This window comes from Miscanthus floridulus, unplaced genomic scaffold (assembly GCF_019320115.1).
Source record: "Miscanthus floridulus cultivar M001 unplaced genomic scaffold, ASM1932011v1 fs_329_3_4, whole genome shotgun sequence".
Classification (NCBI taxonomy): Eukaryota; Viridiplantae; Streptophyta; class Magnoliopsida; order Poales; family Poaceae; genus Miscanthus; species Miscanthus floridulus.
This window is the reverse complement of record NW_027096592.1, coordinates 14,763-34,069: the sequence shown is the minus strand read 5'-3', so window position 1 is coordinate 34,069 and position 19,307 is coordinate 14,763. Positions and strand designations below refer to the sequence as shown.

Sequence of the window (19,307 nt, the reverse complement as noted above, 5' to 3'; positions counted from 1 at the left end):
GGACCGCGGCCTTACTGCGTCTGTGGTCATGGCCGCCTTCCACCGCCAGAGGGTGCTGCCGCTGATGGCTCGGCGGCGGCGCCTGTTCGAGATGAGGCCAGATGAGCCGATCGAGGGCATCCGGATGTCTGCCTCCGCCCTTTCTGATGAGGAAATTCTTCGCCGGGTGAGGGAGACGGTGGAGGTGAAGCTGAGGAGCAGTGGCCTGACCCCCCTTTGCGATGCGCTCGTCGTGGGGGTTCCTCACGCTGGTTAGTCACGTGCCGCTGCAGCCCCCGAGGCCTCCCCATTTCTCATTGTTTCTTGTTCCCTTATCCGTGTTCGCCGTTCCTACAGGGGATGAGGGACGTGCGAGCCTCCCCACCGCCCGTTCCCGAGGACACAAAGCAGCGGGCGGTCAACCAGGCGCACGCCGAAGCGCAGAAAAGGCGGAAGGATGCCAAGGTGGCGAAGCGCACGAAGAAGATCCTTGCGCGCGAGGAACTGGAGAAGCGCCACCGGTAGCAAAGGAAGGATGGTCTCCCGTTGGAGGCGTCCCTGTCGCCGTCGCTATCGATAGACGCCTCGGACGGGGATGACGAGGGCGAGATGGGGCGAGGTCCCCTGGACCATCTCCCTGACATCGGGGAGACGGTGCCCGAGGCGTCGGCAAGCAGCCCGGTGCTCCCAGGGGGTGGAGGAGGAGCTGCTCCGGGGTCGACAATCGCCCGCCTCGGGGCCGAGGCCGACACGCCCGAGGCGCGGGTGCTAGGAAAGCGTGCCATCAGCCCGGAGGGCTCGACGGCAGCGGTGGAGCAGGTGGCGGCAGGGGCGACGCAACTACCCCCGCAGAGGACCGAGGGGGTGCCGGGGTCCGTCGAGGATCGGTCGACGCCGGTGGATACAGAGGCCATGCCTCTGCCGCCACCACCGCCTTTGCAGACAAGAGTCATCGTGCCGAAGCGGTTGCAGCCCTGCTCGAGGTAAGCGTATTTCTGGCAGAGCCACAGCGTTTTCCGTTTGTTCTTCGGTCTCGTGCTGACCCTGTAAGTGTTTTGTCCTTAGTCGAAAGCGACCTGCAGAGGTGCCTACCTTGGCGCCCCTTAAGGCGCTCAAGGTGACCCCTGGCTCCACCGCCCACTGGGTGGCGGAGGCGCAAGCCGCCATACAACGTGGCATGGCGTCGGCGAGGGACGACCTGAAGGAGCCGGCCACCCAAGGAGGGGCTACCGAGGCGACCCCAACATAGACGGGGGAGGGAGCGCCTCCGCCCCACGAGGGCGAGGCTCGTGAGTCGTATGGGGCTGAGGTGCCCTCAGTTGCCAAGGCCACCGAGATTGAGGCTCCCAGGGTCTCCGAGGCCGAGGCGATAGAGGCCGGGGCGCCCAGGACCGCCGAGGCCATAGCGGCGGGGGCCGGAGCCCTCGCGACCACCGAGGCCACGATGGCGAAGGCCGGAGCCCCCGGGACCACCGAGGCCAATGTGATCGTGGTGAGGCTGTCGGCCCAAGAAGTGGAGATGAAGGCGGCGGAGGCCTTGGTGGCACCCTTGGTTCAAGGCCCGCCGTCGTTGCGGGAGAGCGCCCGGGAGGCGGAGGTCCATCCGATCTCCTCCGACGATACTTCCTGGGCGCAGGAGGTGGTCGATGCCGAGGTGGCTGGTGCCGTGGAACAGCCGGTTCTGACCCCGGGTGAGGGAAGCTCGGCCCTCGCGCGGGTATGACCCGAGCCCCGCAGGTGGGATCACCCACGTGTCCTGTGGCAGAGCCGGGACAACCCTGAGGGGGAGCCTCTGTTCTCCCTCGAGGACACGGCCGAGGGTAGGTGCTGGGACACCTTCGAGCAATACCACCAGCTGGCGGAGCGGTCACTGCGGACGACGCTGTCCGTGGTGGCCGACGATCTGCCCGGAGTCGCCTAGGTTCGCGCTTTCTTTTCTCATGCGGTGTCGTCTTTTTCCGAGCTTTCTTGTAGTGAATGACCCCTGTTCTGCTTACCCAGGAGCTCGAGACCCGATCCCTTGGGAAGTCGGTCTTTCTCCAGCGGGAGAGGGACGTCTGGGACCAGCTTCAGCGGCAGAAGGGCCTGCTTGCCGGTGCCAACGAGCTCCTGTCGGCGCGGAGCGCGGAGGTGGAGGACCTCCGCCTTCGCTGTGCCGATGCGAAGGTCGAGGCGGCCACGGACCAGGAGCAGGTCGCCCCTTTGGCGGTGCGGGTCAAGGAGTTGGAGGAGGAGCGGACCCGTGTCGCCGGTGATCGGGATGCCTTCAGGTCCCGGGCCGAAGAAGCGACAGCCTCGGGCAAGGTCCTTGCTGGGCAGCTAGGGGCGGAGCAGAGTGCGCACCAGCTGATGAAAGGCGCCTTGGATGAGGCCCTTAAGGTGGCTGAGGCTTCCCGGACCGAGGCTGTGGTCTAAAGGGGAAAGGCCGAGTGTGAGTCCTATTCCCCTCGTTTTATTCGCTTTTCTTTTGTTCGCCCCCTAACTCCCTGGTGTGATGTAGAGCTGGGGAGAGAAGCTTCCAGGGTGGCCGAGGCTTCTCGGGTCGAGGCCCAATGCCTGAAGGAGAAGGCCGAGGCTTCTCGGGTCGAGGCCCAGCGCTAGAAGGAGAAAGCCGAGGCCTCTCGGGTCGAGGCTCGACGGTGGAAGGAGAAGGCCGAGGGTGAGTCCCACAGGCTTCCGCCCTTATTTGGCTTGTTTTCCTTTGTGCTCAACCCTATTCTGTTTCTTTTGGCACAGAGCGGGAGAAGGAGGTCACTCGGGCAGCCGAGGCCTCTATCGCCGTGCAGGTGGTGCTCGAGACCGAGATCGGGGAGCACGACGTGCTGAAAAGTGCCGCCCGTACCGCTTGCGAGGCCCTAGAGGTCGAGGGGGTCCAATCAGGCAACTCCCTTGGGAGCCGTCTGATTGCGTTGAGTGGCCAAGTGCGCGAGCGGCTCCGAGGAGCGCTGCACACGGGTGTCAAGCGCGCGCTGGCCGTCATCGCCTCGCACTACATCAGCGTTGACCTTCAAGCCATCAGCGATGGCTACGTCCTGCCCGACGATGACGAGGAGGCCGACGAGGCGGTCGCGAAGCTGATGGAGGCGGCGAAAGGCCCCGGCACGGCGCTGGCAAAGCTGTTCGAAGAGGAGGTGGTCCCTCCCCCGCCATCTGCCGATGCTGGAGGCCCTGAGCCTTGACCTAGGCCCAAGAGGCCATGTAAATAGAATAGGGATTAACTTTGTATCATAACGCTTGTGGCCGTCGAGGCCTTTTTTAAAGTACTCGTGTTTCTTAATCGTTTTTCTTGTATTTCCGAGCCTCTACCCTCTGTTGTCTCTGATCAGATTTCTTTTGCAAAAAACCTCCTTGGAACCTAAGCTGCCCCTTGGACGAAAGGTGGTGAGGGAGTGCCGTAGCCCGGGGGCGTAGGCCGTCTCGCGACTCTACCGGCCTTCTGTCCCTGGAATAAACTTTTCGGTCCTTGGGTTTTTTACAACCGATTCGTCAGAGCGTGCTAGAGAGTTTGGCGTAGGAATTTTTTCGAAAAACGACTAAAAAATGGTGCGTGGGACTTAGGGGGGAGTCCCCCATCTAGCCCCCGAGGGAGGCTCGGTTCTGCAGAGGCAGAGCCGAGTCTCCCTTACAGTGCTATCGTATTGCCGAGACCCGCGATGGGTTTGGGGGGTTTCTCGAAAAATTAGAACAACTAAAGAACGTTTCTTAATTGTATTTCGAGAAACAATGTATACAATGCTTAGAAATTTAAGGGTAAAAGCGACGTAGATGTTCTATGTTCCAAGCGTTGGTGAGGATTTCGCCCTTCTCGTTGGCTTGCTTGTAGGTCCCGGGCTTCAGCACTTGGGCGACGATGTATGGTCCTTCCCACGGTGGGGTCAGCTTGTGGTGGCCCTTGTTGCTCTGTCTCAGCCTCAACACCAGGTCGCCTACCTTCAAGTCTCGGCTTCGAATGCGTCGGGCTTGATAGCACCGTAGGGCTTGCTGGTACTTGGCCGAATGCAGCAGCGCAACGTCTCGGGCTTCCTCCAGTTGGTCGAGGGCGTCCTCGTGGGTGGTGCGGTTGCTTTGCTCGTTGTAGGCCTGTAGCCTCGGAGAACCATATTCCAAGTCAGTGGGGAGGATAGCCTCGGCTCCATAGACCAGGAAGAAAGGTGTGAACCCCATGGCTCAGCTTGGAGTGTTCCTCAGGCTCCAGATGACCGACGGGAGTTCGGCGAGCCATTTCTTGCCAAACTTCTTCAACCGGTTGTAAATTCTTGGCTTGAGGCCTTGTAGGATCATGCCGTTGGCACGTTCTACTTGGCCGTTTGTCCTTGGGTGTCCTACGACCGACCAGGCCACACGGATGTGGTGGTCGTCGCAGAATGTCAGGAATTTATGGCCGGTGAACTATGTCCCGTTGTCGGTGATGATGGTGTTCGGGACCCCGAACCTATGGATGATGTCGGTAAAGAATAGCACTGCTTGCTCGGATTTGATTTGATTGATCGGACGAGCCTTGATCCATTTGGAGAACTTATCGATTGCTACCAGTAGATGGGTGTAGCCCCCGGGGGCCTTTTGCAGAGGCCCGACCATGTCGAGCCCCCACACAGCAAACGGCCATATAATGGGGATGGTTTGGAGGGCTTGGGCCGGGAGGTGCGTCTGCCGTGCATAGTACTGGCATCCCTCGCAGGAGCGTACTAACTTGGTGGTGTCGGCAACCGCCATCGGCCAGTAGAACCCTTGGCAGAAGGCGTTTCCGACGAGCGTCCGAGGCGCCGCATGGTGCCCGCAGGCCCCTGCGTGCAAGTCCCAAAGTAGGGCTTGGCCTGCCTCGGTGGTGATGCATCGTTGGAGGACACCAGAGGGACTTCGCCTGTACAATTCGCCGTTGTAGAGGACGTAAGTTTTGGCTTATCGCGCAAGCCATCGGGCTTTGGTCCTATCACTAGGAAGGTCTCCCCGGGCGAGCCAATCAAGAAACGGGACTCGCCAGTCCGTGTCCTGGTCGGTCTAGGGAGGCTCCGTGTCGACTTCCATGACCTCAGGCTCGGCCAAAGGAGTCTCGGCGGCAGAGGGGGCGTCGAGCCCTGCGGTGGGTTCGGCCGATGGGCCCTCTTCCGCTGCCGAGGTGTAGTTGATGGAAGGCTGGTGGAGGTCTCTGGCAAAGACGTTCGGGGGGGATCGGAGCCCATGCTGACGCCATCTTTGCTAGTTCGTCTGCGGCCTCGTTGTATTTCCGCGCGATGTGGTTGAGTTCGAGACCGTCAAACTTGTATTCTAGGCGACGTACCAACTTGTAGTACGCCTCTATTTTGGGGTCGATGCAGTTTGATTCCTTCATGACTTGATCGACGACGAGCTGCGAGTTGCCCCAAATGTCGAGACGTCATACTCTGAGTTCGATGGCGATCTGCAAGCCGTTGACGAGGGCTTCGTACTCAGCTGCGTTGTTGGAGGCGGCGAAGTGGAGTCGAACCATGTAGCGCACGTGTACTCCGAGGGGCAAGATGAAGAGCAGACCCACGCCTACCCTGGTCTTCATCAAGGACCCGTCGAAGTACATGGTCCAGCACTCCGTCTGAATTTGAGCAGGTGGCAGTTGGGTGTCGGTCCACTCAGCCACAAAATCGGCCAAGACCTGAGACTTTATTGCTTTCTGAGGCGCAAAGGTCAGGGCTTCCCCCATGAGTTCGATGGCCCACTTGGCTATCCTACCCGAGGCCTCCTGGTTATGGATTATCCCTCCCAAGGGGAAAGACGACACCACGGTTACCTAGTGGGACTCGAAGTAGTGACGCAGCTTGCGCCGAGCCAAGACTACAGCGTAGATCAGCTTCTGGATGTGGGGGTAGCACGTTTTGGTCTCAGAGAGCACTTCGCTGATGAAGTAGACAAGTCGTTGGATGGGTGAAGTGTGCCCCTCTTCCTGCCTCTCTACTACCACGGCCGCGCTGACCACTTGGGTCGTTGCGGTGACGTAGAGTAAGAGGGCCTCGTCCCTGGCCGGCGGTACTAAAATGGGAGGATTGGTGAGCAGTGCCTTGAGCTTGGCGAGGGCTTCTTCGGCCTCGGGGGTCCAAGAAAAGCGTTCGGATTTCCTCAAGAGGCGGTACAGAGGTAAGCCTTTTTCGCTAAGGCGTGAGATGAAGCGGCTCAGAGCCGCAAGGCATCCCATGACCCTCTGCACCCCCTTGAGGTCTCGGATCGGTCCCATGCTGGTCACAACCGAGACCTTCTCTGGGTTGGCCTCGATGCCGCGTTCCAAGACTATGAATCCCAAGAGCATGCCTCGGGGGACCCCGAACACACACTTCTCGAGGTTGAGCTTGATGCCCTTCTCTCTAAGGCATTTGAAGGCTATCTCCAGGTCATCGACGAGATCCCCGACACTTCTAGACTTGACCACGATGTCGTCCACATAGGCCTCGATGGTTCGCCCGATGTGCTCGCCAAAGACCTAGGTCATGCACCGCTGGTATGTGGCCCCTGTGTTTCTGAGGCCGAAAGGCATAGTCACATAGCAGTACATGCTGAATGGAGTGATGAAAGAAGTCACGAGCTAGTCGGACTCTTTCATCTTGATTTGATGGTAACCGGAATACGCATCAAGGAAGGATAGGGTCTCGCATCCCACAGTGGAGTCAACGATTTGATCGATTCGAGGTAATGGGAAGGGGACTTTCGGACAGGCTTTATTCAAACCGGTGTAGTCTACACACATCCTCCACTTCCCATTTTTCTTCTTGACTAACACAGGGTTAGCCAACCACTCTAGATGGGATACTTCCTTGATGAATCTGGCCGCCAATAGTTTCTGCACTTCCTCACCGATGGTCCTGCGTTTTTCTTCATCGAATCGGCGTAGGCGTTGCTTCACCGGTCTGGAGCCGGCCCGGATTTCCAAGGCGTGCTCGGCGACCTCCCTCGGTATGTCCGGCATGTCCGAGGGACTCCATGCGAACATATCGGCATTCACGCGGAGAAAGTCGACGAGTACGGCTTCCTATTTGATGTCGAGGGTGGCGCTGATCCTCAGCGCCCGGTCGTCAGGGTAGGCGGGGTCAACTAGGACGAGCTTGATGGCCTCCGTGGACTCGAACGTCCCGGCGCGACGCTTGGAGTCAGGCGCCTCGCCACCGAGCCGGTCGAGGTTGGCGATGAGGGTCTCGGCCTCCATGAGGGCCTCGGCGTACTCGATGCACTCGACATCGCAGTCATATGCATGCTCGTACGTGGACTCAATCGTGATGACGCCGTTGGGACCCGACATCTTGAGCTTGAGGTAGGTGTAGTTGGGGACTGCCATGAACTTGGCGTAGCACGGTCGCCCCAGGATGGCATGGTAGGTTCCCCTGAATCCAACCACCTCGAAGGTAAGGACCTCCTTGCGGTAGTTGGAGGGGGTGCCGAAGCAAACGGGAAGGTCGATGCGTCCGAGGGGTCGCGTGCATTTCCCCGGCATGATGCTGTGGAAAGGCGCGGCGTCACCCCGGAGTCGCGACCGGTCGATCTTCAAGAGCTCCAGGGTGTTGGCGTAGAGGATGTTGAGGCCGCTGCCTCCGTCCATCAACACCTTGGTGAGTCGGGTGTTGCCGATGATCGGGTCGACAACGAGTGGGTACTGCCCGGGATTTGGGACATGGTCGGGGTGGTCATCTCGATCAAAGGTGATCGTCTCCCGAGACCAGTCGAGGTATCGGGGAGTGGCCACCTTGACCGAGAATACCTCTCGGCGTTCCCTCTTTCGCTGGCGCGCCGTAAGGCACGCCAAGGGTCCGCCAAAGATCATGAAGGCATTGTGCACCTCGAGGAACCCGTCGTCCTTGTCATCATCCCGGTCGCCGGAGCCCCTCTTCTTGGCATCGTCGTTGGGGAGCCCGAGCTTGGCGTAGTAACGCCGGAGCATGGTGCAATCCTCGAGGGTGTGCCTCACCGGGCCTTGGTGGTAAGGGCAGGGCTTGATGATGGGGCGTCGCCGCATGCCGTCGGCGTTTTTCCCTTGTCCAGGCTCAGGCTAGACAGGTCCCCAACCAGGGACCTTATGCCAACAGCTGGGCATAGGATACCAGCGAAGCGTGGCGCGTCGCCCTGGGTTTGCGCAGTGTCGGGGTGATCCCGCCCGCGTCGCGCTCGGTGGGCGTGACGAGGGCGGCGGCCCTGGCGCCGCTTGCGCCTGGGCTGCCGGTGTGTGATGTCATCGTCGGTCGGTGGGGCTCAGGGTGTGAGGAGTACCATATCGTACTCAGATCCTAGAGACATGAACTCTAGGCTCCCAAACCAGATCACCGTGCCGAGACGCAGCGGTCGTACGGGGTTAGCCATCCGGAACTTGTTGGGATGACGAAGCTGACACGCAGAGTCCCTTACCTGGCGCGCCAATTGTCGGTGTTTTGGACCGGCGAGCCCTCAACCAACTAGTAAATTTGTACTGCGTGTTCCCAATCCTGGATGGTGATGCAAAGAGACACAAGGTTTATACTGGTTCGGGTAATGGGTACCCTATGTCCAGTTTGAGAGATCGATCTTGTATTCCTTGCACCGAAAAGCTCGTAGTAGGGGGTTACAAGCAGGGCGAGAGAGGGAGCTTAGTCTCAGGTCTCTTCGTGGAGCGGCGTGGATTGCTTGAGATGTTGATCTCAAGCCGTGGGGGAGCTCGGGTGTTTGTCCATGCGTTTATACATGAGTTCGTCGCGTGGGCCTAGGCCTAATCGTCAACGTCTCATCTCTAGAAATGGCCCTAGTCCCTCCCTTTTATAGTTGAAGGGGGACAAGGGTGATACATGCGCGAACTACACGGCGTCGTGCGAACGAAGGCGGCATGTCCGAGCCCTGTAGCCTGTTACTGTGGCGGCGTGGTCGGCGGAGTGGTCCCGTCCTTGAAGTACTGGGGCGACGCGCCGGTCACATCCGACCCTGTGCATCATGGGAGCTCCAGTGTTATCTTGAAACGGGGTCGTGGCGGTCGACGTGCTGGTCACTGTGTGCTGACTGCGTGAGAAGCCGAGGCTCAGTTGGTGCCGAGGCCGAGCCATCGTGGGAGGCTCGGCAGACGTGAATCTCGAGGTTGTTGAGACCCTGAAGTAGATTGCCGAGGCTTGGAGGGAGCGGTTGGGCTTGTATGCTGATTCCGAGGCTATGGCGACCCGGACTTGACTCCCCATGCCGCGTTGTTCCTGGGGCAGGGATTAGGTGGCACAGTGTAGTTCAGGCGCTGATCGTGGGCACAACACTAGAGCACAGTGGTCGGTAACCCCTACCCCGTCCTGTCCTGGACGGTATGGCGTCGATGTGACCTCCCGTCTCGTCGGCCGTCCTGCAGTGTCGAGCCGCCGTCCGGCTGATATTGCGGGAGTAATTGGCGCATTAATGGGACGTGACGCCTGGTCGGGGGGACTGGTCGAGGCAGAAGCGATGGGTTGTTGCCGAGCCGGCCTCGAGCGATACGGAGAATCTTCGTCCGAGGCTTTATGCGCGGGGTCTCGGGCGAGACGGAGAATCGGTTCCCCGTCGAGGCCTCCCGTGCGATGCCTCGCGCGAGACGGAGATTTGGCAGGCCGTCGAGACCTCCCATGCGAGGCCTAAAGGCGAAGCGGAGAGCCAGTGGGCTCGGACGAGGCCGGGGGTTAACCAATGGCTTACCTTTTGGCTTTGTTTTTTATAGGGTTTGAGTGGTTCTTTCGATATACGCTCGGGGTATCCCGTTTTATGATACCCGACACACCTTAAACATGACCTCATGTGTACGAGGATATCCATGGATGGTACAAAACGCAGGAACCATACTTTTATATAGGTATCCTAGCTCCGAGTCGAGTCTCTGGTAGCCTAGCATGTAGTAGTAGCATCACTCATTCAGCCCTTGTTTAGTTGCCTGATTTTGGACAACCAAAATCACTGTGTCAGTACTGTAGCACACTGTAGCGTTTCGTTTGTATTTGTGAATTATTGTCCAATCGTTGACTAATTAGGCTCAAAACGTTCGTCTCGTAAAGTACGACCAAACTGTGCAATTAGTTTTTGATTTCGTCAACATTTAGTACTCCATGCATATACCGCAAGTTTGATATAACGAGAAATCTTCTTTTTACATAGTGTCAAAGTTTGGATTTCGGTGGGAACTAAACGCCCCCTCAGTGCCTGTTGATTCATGGCATCTGGACTGGAGGGAGGACCGAGCGTCAGCAGCGGCGCGGGCTAACGACCGCGACGGCGGGTGGGTCCCGTTCTCCTTTTAGGTCCGCGTCATTTTACACAAACGCCCCCGCCAATAAACAACTATTGAATTTGCGGCGCCCAACCCTTTCTCCCTTCTCCCCTCGGCAATTCCAATTTCCCAATTTCCCTTTCCCCCACCCCTGCAATCGCAAACACCAGCGGCGGCGCCGGCCCCCGAAAACCCTCGCGCGCGACGGCCAACGGAAGCTCCCCACCCGCCGGCCAGCTAGCTTAAATCGCGAGCGATCCCCGCCGCCCTCTCCTCCAAACCCTAGCCGTCCCGGCCCGGGCTCACCCCATGGCGGCGTGAGGCCCGTACGGATCGCGCGGGCGGGAGATGCAGGGCGGTGTCGCGGCCCATGCCGCCGCCGCTGCGGCGGCTGCGTCGACGGTGACCACGGCGCACGCGGCGGTGGTGGGCAACGGCGGCGGGGCGGCCGCCGCCGCGCCGCCGCCGCCGTTCCTCATGAAGACGTACGAGATGGTGGACGACCCGGCCACGGACGACGTCGTGTCCTGGGGCCCCGGGAACAACAGCTTCATCGTCTGGAACACGCCCGAGTTCGCCAGGGACCTCCTGCCCAAGTACTTCAAGCACAGCAACTTCTCCTCCTTCGTCAGGCAGCTCAACACCTACGTAAGTCATTAGCCCGCACCGCTGCTGACGCTCGGTCGCCTCGCGTTGTCTTCTCTACGCTGTTTGTTTGTTCGTCCTTTGGGATTTGTTTTGGTGCTCAGTGCTCACTGCTCACTGCTCACTGCTCACACAAATGGGATGTCGCAACCCGGAAGCCACTCACGACAAAATGAATCCGTAAGCGTGGAAGGGTAGACGGTGTGAACTCTGAACTGGGAAGGATGACGTCTACTTCTACTTTTCTTTAGCTCATCTGAACGGTAGCTTCTACGTACTGCTAGTAGTGGTAGCTTTTACTTCACGGCCGGATTTTGTTTAAATCTAACCTTTGCCGTTCTAACGTAGTGTCCTGACAAAATTCCCCAAAACTCCCTGGCTCTATGGCTGGACCGGAATGACTGTTTATTTGCTCTGAATATTGGTACTGCCTGATATATTTCTTCAAGGCAAATGTGAGCAGAACAGCAGAGAATGTATCGCACCTGCTTTCATATGTCTGCTTATCTACAACCTACAACTGCTGTTTCTTTTCTTTTTTTCTGGAGGGAGAATCTTCTTTACATGCTGAATTACATGATTCCCCTGACACATCATTGTGTCATTTCTTCAGCTGGTTCTTGAACTTTGTCATTTGTCAAACCGAGCACCATTCAATTAAAAGTCAAAAAGATTTGTTGGGTTTAGTTGGTGGCATAAATTTTTTGGCCTGGTAGTACCTTTCTTAAAATATTGTGCTTGTTGGATGCTTCTGTTTGTTTCCCTTCTTTACCTACTAGACTAGACTCACCTCCTGGCCTAACCACATGTGATTGACTAGATCTGTATGTCCCCTTTTCCAGTTTATGTTCAACATGTATTTCTTAGTCGCCTAAAGAATTCGTAAATTCAGTTCAGCATATGATCCATTATACTAGATTCATCATATTATGTTTGAGCACATGTGTCTTTTAGGTACTCATTCTGTTATAATTCAAAGTTTCACCTCAAACCATGGTAGCTAACCGCAGATCAGCATTTATGTCCTAGAATATTATTCATGAATATCCATTATGCCTCAGAATCAATTCAATCATGTGCTGTTATCAGATGCCAATGTATCGAGACTTGGAAACAGACGACTGTTTCTTTTTGCATGTTTACTGGCACTTTCATTCAAACAATTTCTGGTGCCTCTTGTTTAGTAGATAATAGGTGCCGCTTAGAAGAAAGTTCGTGAACTTACTTGCATATAAACTATAAAACTGTTCTTTGTCAGCTAAATGTGTTTCTTGCCCAATTCAGGCTGTATTATCTCGTCAGGTTTCTGATAAATCGTTCTTTACGAATTTACATCTAGTTTGTACATAACTTTTTTAGGCGTTTTAATCAGGTCCAAATACATTTAAAATGACGCAATATGTTACCATCAGACATTTTGCTGCAACAAGCTGTCAACAGTTCATAACTCTATGGAGTTGTAAAAAGTCAAAAAGATGCTCTGTAAGAACATAGTTTGCTCTTTATTTCTTTAACTTATTGTCCGAGTTAGTTATTGCATCAGGATAAGTTGTTTCAACTTGACATTTATGTTACATCCACTGAAGAACTGTTTGTGTCATTTGGACCGTCTTTATAATAATGTAGTCTGTACCTTTCCCATGTTTGTTGACTGGATTTAATCACATGCACCTTAATGATGAACTCATGTGGATTTAATCACATGCACCTTAATTTGATTTGCACTCTGCTGACAATTGGGAGATACGATTTTCTCAGCCGACAATTATATTGCACCCTAACGATCTCATCAGTGCCTTTTTTTTACCAGGGGTTTAGAAAGGTTGATCCAGACAGATGGGAATTTGCAAATGAGGGTTTTCTGAGAGGACAAAAACATCTGCTGAAGACTATCAACAGAAGGAAACCATCCTTGCAGGGGAACAGCCAACCGCAGCAACCTCAGATGCAGAACGCTCCTGTGCCTTCCTGTGTAGAGGTGGGTAAGTTTGGGTTGGAAGAAGAGATTGAACGGCTGAAAAGGGATAAGAATGTTCTTATGCAAGAGCTTGTCAGGCTGAGACAGCAACAGCAAACAACTGACCATCAGCTGCAGACTTTGGGCAAGCGTCTTCAAGGGATGGAGTCACGGCAGCAACAGATGATGTCTTTCCTGGCTAAGGCAATGCAAAGTCCTGGTTTCCTAGCACAGTTTGTACAGCAAAACGAGAACAGCAGAAGAAGAATAGTAGCTGCGAACAAGAAAAGGCGGCTACCCAAGCAAGATGGTGGCCTAGACTCCGAAAGTGCTGCTGCTTCGTTGGATGGTCAAATTATCAAGTATCAGCCTTTGATCAACGAAGCAGCCAAAGCAATGCTAAGGAAGATCCTAAAGCTAGACTCTTCGCATAGGTTTGAATCTATGGGCAATTCAGATAATAATAATTTTCTGCTGGAGAATTATATGCCTGCTGCTCAAGCTTTTGAGAGTTCTTCGTCAACAAGAAATTCTGGGGTCACCCTTGCAGAGGTTCCAGCTAACTCAGGTTTGCCGTATGTCAGCGCAAGCTCTGGACTGTCAGCCAACTGTTCTCCTTCAGTGGCTCCTGAAATCCAATGCCCAGTTGTGCTGGACAACAAGTCGTCTAACCAAGTGCCCAACATGAGTGCTGTGCCTCCTGTTTCAAAGCCTATAACAGCAGGCTCAAGTGACATCAGTATTCCGGAATTCTCAGATCTGGCAGACTTGGTAAATGAAGACTCTGTCAATATTCCTGGAGGAGCCTTTGAAGATGCCTGGTCCTGAGTTTCCCCTGCCTGAAGGTGATGACAGTATCCCCATCGAGACTGATGAGACCATGTACAACAACGACGAGACTCAGAGCCTTCCAGGCATCATCGACTCCTTCTGGGAGCAGTTCCTGGTAGGCAGCCCTCTATCCACCGATAATGATGAAGTTGATTCAGGCGGACTAGATACAAGGGGGGCACCACAAGAGAATGGATGGAGCAAAGCGGGGAACATTTCTAATCTTACAGAACAGATGGGCCTTCTGTCATCAACAAATCACCGGGACTCAGGGAATGGGCTGTAATATCTTAATACGGTAGACTGGGATTCTGGTAATAAGTGTCGCCTGCCCTTTTGTTATTTTCCTTTTCACCAAAATGATATGCTGGTACATCAACAACTCAACCTATATGCGGGGGGATTCAATCTTCCAGCCATGAATGATCTTGGTACACACGTCACAGCCAGGAATTCACCTGCTTGTATCTAGTGTTGGCAGGCTTGAGAACACGAGGGTAACTTGTTGAATCTGTATGATTACTTGTACTGTAGTTGCTGATAGTCGTCTTATTCGCTTGGCTTATAAGCCGTATTTTTTCAGCCAACGAACAGTATTTTTCTCTTATAATAAATCAGCCAACAGTACTTTTAGTCATAGCTTATCAGCCAAACGAACCGGGCAACAGTGTTTATTTTTTCTGGTCCACTTGGCAACTAACGTAGGGAACGGGCAACTGTACTGCACTACTGCCCGGAGGCTAATGCTGACTTGTGACAGATTGGTCGTTTTCCAATCACTGTTGCTGAAAGTGAGGTGCCTTTTTTCGTAGCTTGGTTAAACTGGTTCGACTTTAGACGTGTCGAGAGAAGACATTGAAAAGTAAGATAAGATGTTGCTGCTTTTCTCCTGTCAGCAAATAGGACCATGAAAGTCAATACTGTATATATGTTACAGTAACTGTAGCTCTCGGTCTCCGGAGGCAAGCGATGGCTTTCACGGGTTCCCGGCTTATCAGCCATGGCAGTGTTTTTTCTAACGTCAAAACAGCGTCAGCCGGTTGTTTGCACCTAATGCAACCGACGGTGGGGTGTACATTTTCTTTCGCAGCCGCGTTGGTTAAACTGATTTGATTTGAATTTATTTAGACACGCTTAAATGGGAAGACTTTGAAAATTAAACATTGCATCCTCTTTCTTCAGCCGAGACCTTGAAACTTGGTGTATGTTTTACAGAATGGTTCTTATCTTTCTTTTCTTAGACCGTCTCCAACAACGGTTACCCAAAATACAAAACTCATTTCACGTTTGCATAGCGCTACAGGCAAAAGGTTCAATACCCATTTTCGGTCTTCTCCAACAACAAGATCCAAAAGAGAACTCTTTCTGCAAAAGGATCTCCGGAAGAGATGATACTCAGATTTGAGTTATATCTCTCCTGACACCCAAAATGAGTCTTTTACACAGGCACTCTATTGGAGGCTACCTGTTAGAGACAGCCTTAGTCTGCTATGGCCCTGTTCGCTGGTCTGAAACTTAGCTGAAGCTGGCTGAAAAACACTGTTCTGGTTGAATTGTTGTGAGAGAAAAATACTGCTCCGGCTAAAAAAAAACCGAACCAGCCGAATATGGGGTAAGCCGAACATGGCCTATAAGTAGATCCTTTGTGGCGAAGACAAAATACAAGTAAGACAGGTCTTAGCGTCAGCATTCTGATCCAATAAATCTCGTCGATGATTAATTTATCAAGGGCTGTCCACCCTATATACATGTGCTCTCTCACGATCAGTTTTCGAAGTGGGATTAAAGTAACCTCACATCCATACATGGTCCCCTGATAAATAGATAGATGCTCCAGATAATCTTTATGTGTGCAAAACCATGCGGGCCCATAAGCAATCGACTACTTAGTCAATGATGAACCATATGTATTGGAGTAGAGCTAGCTAGCAAAGCATCTGAATTGCCATTGCACCACACCAGGGCACAACAAACTGAATTTACAGGTAAGGTAAGGTGAGGTGGTCAGGTTCAGGTCCTTGTCATCACCGATAAGGCGATAAGTGCCCTGCCCTCCCTCTTCTTCTCCTACCGTACCTCTCGTGCTCTTCTCACATTCTCGATCTGATCTTCCTCTCCTCTGTTGGAATTGTTCCATCGTCCTCGACCGGGATACAAAACTTTGGTTGACAACCTAACAGATATTAGGCATAATATATGTGGCCCACATGCTGGCCGATAGCTGGTAATGGTAATTCACGCCCAGAAGGCCAGAACCTGTCAGCTTCTCTCCAAACCAACTAGCCCTTCTCACAATCATGTTTACGTACATATTCTCATAACTGCAACTGCAATACTAAGTAAGATATTATAGTCTGTGATAATTATTGCGATACCACAGCCAAAAGATACACAGAAATCTGATAGATGCTTCATGCTTGCTACATATATGGCCCTTACCAAGCATCAACATCCTAGCGAGGAAACCCTCCATTCCTACTTGCAGTGAGGAGTTAGCACATTCGCTATCTACTAGTACCACATCAGTGTTCCATGTGGACTCAAAAGAGATAAAGGCAACGGCTACATATATGTAACATTGCCAGCATCAATAGCCTGCCGGCTCCTTCTTCATCAGGTTCCTCCACTTGACCCTCAAATCAGATGGCAGGCGCGTCTTGTGAAACACATGATGGCCATATTGTAGTATCTGAATCCATGGAATTGGCGCACCATTCTGTGGAGCGAATTTTGCCTTTGCTTCTAGGATCATCACAGTAAAATGTATAAATACACATGGCCAAGCGAGACACAATTACATACTACTAACTTGGCCTGGGAAAAGCCAGCGGCAAAGTTGGTGTTTCAACAATGAAAATTTACATCCAAAGAGTGATTACCCTCAAAACAGCTTCTTCTTCTTTTGTCCAAGCAAGTCTTTTGCGTCTTTCAGTTGGTGCAACAGGATTGGAGCTGCAAGACATGTGCTCAGTTCTTGGAAACGTTTTCAGAAATGAAATTTCCTATAATAGATCGAAAATGTGAATATTTGAAGAAGTCAAGACCTGTACTACTCTAAAAGAAAGTTGGCTCAACTTTTATGCTCTGGTCTCCTTTTTTATATGCGCAGAACATTTTATCACGGCACATAACACAGGGTAATCCCATCGGTGCGCGTTCAACATTGCATAATCATAACAAAATACCAATGCTAAGTACCTATGTTGGCATATTGCAATTAAGTCTGATCTAATTTGATATATCATAGGACTAACCATGTGTATGTGAAAATCTCTCATCTGAATTTGAAAAACAATGCAAGGCAAAAGGCCTAAGACCTTAAAATGAGATCAGCTTTGCATAAAATCATTGTCATGAGTCATGGCATAGTTAATGTTCTCTGTTCTCTCAAAAGGCCTAAGACCTTAAAAGTTCAAATAGGGTCAAAACTGATCGCTACCATCTTATCTATGATACTGGGCCAACAGAATAATGTAAACTATTTGAGCAAGAACAAAAGACACGCCGAGTGGGTGATGATCGCTTGCCAGAGTCATACCAATCTTCCCACTTCCCATATATGATATTAAGTGCTCTCATCTTTCCTCTAAAAACTCTATGATATGGAACATCCACTGAGTACTTCTTTTTTAACTCATCTTGCAATTCCTTTGGATCCATTTGAGGGTCATCCCGCAATAAGTCCACAACTCACAAACCCATCTGTTTGCTTTCACGGACTCACCACACTTGTTGAAAGAACCACACGTGTGCTTTGGTCCACTTGTCTTGACCTACAACACAATCACGAGAATCCGAAATCTTGTTAGCAAATTACATCTCAAGTCAATACACTACATTATGGAAAGAGGACCAAATTACCTTGCATCCAACATACTTCTTGCTTGTAGATGCAAAAAAAGTTCACTTACAACCCTTATTAGCTCTCTTGCATATGGCTCTGAATCTTTTTTTTATTTATTATCACAGTCTTAAAAGCATGGTCATGCAAGATAGCATGATACGTAATTGCAAACTTGCACCGATCCACATCTGGGAACACCACATTTACATCAATGCATGGATCATCAATGCTGCCATCATCATGCATAGCTTGATTAGCCTTGTTGGCACCACTGACTTCTAAGCGAGATTTGTCTGCATTTTGCTCTTCAAAAGCCATCCTAACTGAACATGCAAGCACATAAAAAAACTAAGAACAATTTGTCCCTTGTACATGTAGGTGATAGGATTTACTGGACCTATAGGCGTAGATCAGTGGGTAAATACTTAGCTTAGGTAGAATGACTTGTTGATGTACCTTACTAAACTGTGTCGCGGCCGAAGCACCGGTGACGTAGTAGCCACAGCGGGTCGGAGTAGAGGTAGCCGTGACGCGCCCGCTAGGTCGTCGTAGGTAGCAGCAGTGCAAGCGCGGTGCTCTGGTGGCGGTGAAGACGATGGAGCTTCCCGTCGCTCACAACGTCTCTCTCGATCGGTCTAGGGATAGGAAACTCGATGAGGTGCTAGCGGCTACGGTAAACCTCGTCTCTTGTGCCCCAGCCCTCATCGTCCCTTTATGGCGCTGCGCGACGGGGGGCCATCAGCCAGGAGAACCGACTAAGCGCCCCCAATTAGGGCGCCGATCAAGGGCCAAATTGGCCGTTGGGCCAACCGGTGGAGATCATCCTAACATTCTCCCCCTTGATCTCATCTTATGACTTAAACTCAACTTACTTTATCTTTTTCCTATTTTATCACAGATCAGTGCATAGAGCGTGCCTCATCATCACGGTCAGTTGCCACTAGATTAAACAGCTACAATGCACCTCTCTGTTTTGAAACAGATTCTCAACTAGGCCCTTAGTATCTAGAAATCATAGGCTTTCACGTAAACCCATGTCGACTGTGTGTTCTCTAAACGCACTGGGTGGTTAGCCTTTGGTAAGCGGATCCGCAAGTACTTGCTTGGTACTCATATCCTCAATGCTTTTAAAATGATTATGGATTTTCTCCTTTATAACATATAACTCAATGTCAATGTGTTTGGCAGCACACTTGACCTATTGTCTTAGGACTTAAGTACTTTAAATGGTTATTGTTGTTGACTACCATTGTTAAATCCGGGTACTAATTCCCTTAACCTCCTTTTGACTGTTCCTTAAGCCTCATATCAAGCTATACTATGGTATGTATCACTGATGACACCACAACTGCTTGTTTGGAGCTTTACGAATTTACATCTAGTTTGTACATAACTTTTTTAGGGGTTTTAATCAGGTCCAAATACATTTAAAATGACGCAATATGTTACCATCAGACATTTTGCTGCAACAAGCTGCAACAGTTCATAACTCTATGGAGTTGTAAAAAGTCAAAAAGATGCTCTGTAAGAACATAGTTTGCTCTTTATTTCTTTAACTTATTGTCCGAGTTAGTTATTGCATCAGGATAAGTTGTTTCGACTTGACATTTATGTTACATCCACTGAAGAACTGTTTGTGTCATTTGGACCGTCTTTATAATAATGTAGTCTGTACCTTTCCCATGTTTGTTGACTGAATTTAATCACATGCACCTTAATGATGAACTCATATGGATTTAATCACATGCACCTTAATTTGATTTGCACTCTGCTGACAATTGGGAGATACGATTTTCTCAGCCGACAATTATATTGCACCCTAACGATCTCATCAGTGCCTTTTTTTTACCAGGGGTTTA

At 52.0% G+C, this 19,307-nt stretch overlaps 1 long non-coding RNA gene and 1 pseudogene across 1 annotated transcript; one reads left to right on the top strand and one right to left on the bottom strand.

The window, feature by feature from the left end:
* The first annotated feature begins 10,281 nt into the window (after positions 1-10,281).
* On the top strand, positions 10,282-14,067 carry LOC136531347 (heat stress transcription factor A-1-like; annotated as a pseudogene).
* Positions 14,068-16,569: 2,502 nt separating this feature from the next.
* On the bottom strand, positions 16,570-18,126 carry LOC136531348 (uncharacterized). The gene is made up of 3 exons (XR_010778005.1): positions 17,905-18,126; positions 17,466-17,771; positions 16,570-17,377 (listed from the first exon to the last, which is right to left on the bottom strand). It is a non-coding gene; the product is annotated as an uncharacterized lncRNA (long non-coding RNA).
* Positions 18,127-19,307: the final 1,181 nt, after the last annotated feature.